The following is a 4003-nucleotide window of genomic DNA, read 5'->3' as shown; positions in this document are numbered from 1 at the left end:
TTTTCTCTCCGTACTAAATTTAGTCTAATTTTACTTTGGGAGCTAGGAATGCGATTGCTAACTGGATTGAATTTGATCTTCTAAGGATAAAGCCATTATAAAATTGGCTTGTGGTGGTGATGGTGGTTGTTTTTTGTTTGTTTGTTTGTTTGTTTGTTTGGGTTTGGTGGAGATTTCCATAATCAATTTTAGTAAACTACCACCCCCATTATGTTTCTGTGATATGTATAAATTTATTTTTTCAAATCTTGGTGAAATTCTTAATAATGAAAACTAAGTATATCATTAAAAAGTACTTAGTAGGCGAACTAGCCATGACATCAGGCCTAGATACACATATCATAAAATGCCAAGAATTTCATGTGTTTGGAATATCTTATGCAGTTCATTCAATTTCTCATTAATCCATCCAGAAAGCATCTGCTGATTCCCTATTATGGCCAGGCATAACAGTAGGGAATCGGGTAACCAGTCAACTAGAGTTAATCTTGCCCTCCCAAACTTAAGTCTAACAGGTCAGACAAGCCAATAACCATTTTGATAGGCAGCAATAAGTGACAGAAATAGCCGTTGACTGTTAGTATCATAGGGAGGGAGGCTCGGGAGGATGAGAGAAAGTTCTCCTTGAAACCTTTAAAAGGATAAGTAGAATTTAGCCAACTATAAGGAAGCTTGATGGAAGTACTTCACGTAGAAGGTAAATACATGTCAAAGCACAGAGAAGAAAAGGAGTTCGAAACTTCTCGGGCACTTGAGGTCATTTATTAAGTTGTAAGGGAATGACTGGGGTTCGGCTGTAAGATACGAAGCTGGGAAAGACAAGAGACAGATCTTCACAGGATTGCTGAGCCCAGGAAGGATTCCCATTTGTTCCCAGCAGATGAGTTACATTCGAATCATCTGAAGCGGAAAACGATAGATTCCCTCATCCCACTAGAGACCTACTAAATCACATACTGGGATTGGAGATTTTGTTTTGTTTTTGTTTTTGTTTTTGTTTTTGTTTTTGTTTTTGTTTTTGTTTTTGTTTTTTGTTTTTTGTTTTTTGTTTTTTGAGACAGGGTTTCTCTGTGTAGCCTTGGCTGTCCTGGGACTCACTCTGTAGACCATGCTGGCATCGAACTCAAATATCTGCCTGCCTCTGCCTCCCGAGTGCTCGGATTAAAGGCGTGCATCACTATGCCCGGCAGGGATTGGAGATTTTAATGAGCATCCCAGATCACTGTTTGTGAAACATGTGTTAATGCATAGAGCATTTTAAGAGGAGAACAAAATACATCTGGCTGCCACTAGTATGAAATATTTTTTTTAAATGTAGAAGCCAGTCAAATTTAAATTTAATAACATTAAGGTGTAGCATAATGTTCCTTGCTAGACTAAGCCTCTACTTCCAAAGTGAATATGAGCCCCCCTGCTGCTATAGAGCTACAGTCTCAGAGTTCAGACTGTCCCTACACTGTGTCATAGGACAACTTGGCTCATCCACTAATTTTCCCCCCACACAAACTGTTGTAAAGTCCAATGTATATGACCCATTTGTTGTCATTTGATCTTCAGTTAAGATCTTGGGGGTCTTAAGTCCGTGCACTACTTAGGATTGGGTTCAGATAAAGTGACAGAAAGTCATTTACATGATTGCACAGAACAGATACATATGACTGTCTTCATAAAAGATTGGAAAGATGACACAGGTCTAGTATGGGACAAAGTTTGTCAGGCACTCGGGCTTCTAATTCACTTTCTTACCAAGTGGTCTGACTTCCTCCCACCCCACGACTCTAAATATCTCATGGAATAAGAGGGTCACAGTTTATAAAAGCATGAGGCTATGTTCCACAGGTCACAAAAAGTGCTTTCTTAAAAGTACCCATTTTCTTTGTAAGGACATTCTCCAGAGACTACAATGCCACATTTGTTTATTTTGTTTGATTTTTTTAAAGACAAATTTTCATATAATGCAGGTTGACAACAAACTCTTTTATATATATATAGTAGAGAATAGAGTTTATTCAGGGAATGGGGAGGGGAGTTGAGTGAGAAGGCAGTAGAGACAGAGAAAGGCAAAGGGGAAGAGGGAGAGGAAGGGGAGGGGAGGGGAGGGGAGGGGAGGGGAGGGGAGGGGAGGGGAGGGGAGGGGAGGGGAGGGGAAGTGGGAGAGGGCGAGGGCGAGGGAGAGGGAGAAAGAGTAGAGGCTGGCCTTGAGCACTGGAGAGAGATGGGGAGGGGGAGCAGAAGGGAGAGGACAGAGCGAGAGCAAGAAAGCTAGAGGACAACAAACTCTTAACTCTCCTGCTTTCCAGTGATTGGGCTACACATAGGCTGTGTTACAACACGCGGCAAGCCACGTTTCTGTATACCCATAACCACATTAAGCTGCCAGGGATGCTGAGAGATGCAGCCTCCATAACAAGAAAAGGAATGCTAAAGTATAGGCAAATTACTTATTCCATTTTTTAATTTTGTCATTAGAGCCCACAAAACACACACACACACACACACCAAAAATGGTCTATCGTTTTATAAACCTTGAATGACCACGGACGGATATTGAGCAAGGTGGTTATGGCATTGTTATGGTTCAGATCATTCCCATCTTAACTGTCTTAATTATATGAGAGTGAAAATAAAACTCCAAACTTTTTCATCGAATCGAGGGAACCATGAAAAACAGTGTCAATTTCAAGCACACCTGTACAGCTGAGCACACAGCATGCTGGGATTTGGAAAGCAACAATGGGAAGCAGAGAACCTTTGTGCAACCTCCAAGAACGTTTATATCAAGGATACCATTAGTTCTCACTGTGAGAGAAGCTATGCTAAGCTCTTTTTTCCCCCCAATATATAAATCTTTTATTCTCCCAAAAGAACCCAAATTGTACTTGTGATCAGGATCTCGTTTCTAGAGCCAGGAAACTGAGGCTTCCTCACTCGTCAGTCTGCTGCACATTTCCCTTCTCAGACACATAGATGGCGTCCAAAAACTTCCTAATATCTTTGTTTTTAACTGTTGTGGCTTGCTGAATCAAAGCAGCTGAATTTGAAGCAAGTTCAGTATCATTTCCTGCAAGGATTAACGCATCCTTCTGGGCTTGAGAGATAGAACAAGCAACACCTGTCCTCATTCGAACCCTGCGGATGTATTTTTCACCCAAGAAATTTCGGATTTCAACCAAAGACCCATTCTCCTGACGTTGATGGGGAAGTGAGCATACACAAGACCGCATCTTGTATCGGAAGCCCAGTGTAACACCCTTGATCATGTTCTGAACATGACTGCAGATGGTTCTGACAGTGGCCAGTTCCTTTCTGTTACTCCACCATTTGTCAACCCGGAGCCTTTTCTTTTTCTTTCCAAGAAGACTCAGCTCCACACCGATGTGATTGAAGTCCCTCGGCAGAGTTCCCCCGGGGCCCTTCACGATGACTGTGCTGAGTCTTTTCCGAGATATCATCAGCAGAAGGCAAAGTTTAGTAAGTTCTTTGTTGGATGGAGCAGAAGGAATGGAGAGAAAATACAGTGTAAAGTATGAATTAAACACCGACATCCTACTTCAGATACGCCATTGCTGCCAGAACTGTACCACAGAGCTTGAGTTTGTAACCCAAGTTTCCAGCACTGTTTGGCCAACAGTGCTGAAGCTCCCTGACCGGAAACAGGAATTCAGGGCCTGAGTTAAGTGCCTGGAGGAGCAAAGTGGGCTTGGTTTCTGTTTCCAGGAGCAGACCTAGGGACACCGTTGGGCTTGCTATTGGCCAACTCGGTGAACGCAGGAGGAGTTCCAGGTCTCACCTTCCTTTGACTCCTTTCCTTGCTGACCTTCAAATGCTTTCCTTTAATTGTAGCCTTAAGCCACACATTGCTCTATATTCTAGGGTTAGTGTGTGAAAGGATTCCTGTCCTGTTTTTACTAACTCTTTAGAGATGGAGAGAAATGTATGAGTCCACAAAGACAGGGTTATCAATTCAGCTAAACTGGGCTGCAAATCGTAACAAAAAGGATGA

The 4003-nt window shown here is 42.2% G+C and overlaps 1 pseudogene; it reads right to left on the bottom strand.

Annotated features, from left to right (window-relative positions):
* Nucleotides 1-2924: 2924 nt before the first annotated feature.
* Nucleotides 2925-3545, bottom strand: LOC110290338 (large ribosomal subunit protein uL6 pseudogene; annotated as a pseudogene).
* Nucleotides 3546-4003: the final 458 nt, after the last annotated feature.

This window comes from Mus caroli, unplaced genomic scaffold (genome assembly GCF_978045245.1).
Source record: "Mus caroli unplaced genomic scaffold, Mus_caroli_1 scaffold_2, whole genome shotgun sequence".
Taxonomy (NCBI): Eukaryota; Metazoa; Chordata; class Mammalia; order Rodentia; family Muridae; genus Mus; species Mus caroli.
This window is presented reverse-complemented; position numbering and strand designations above follow the sequence as displayed.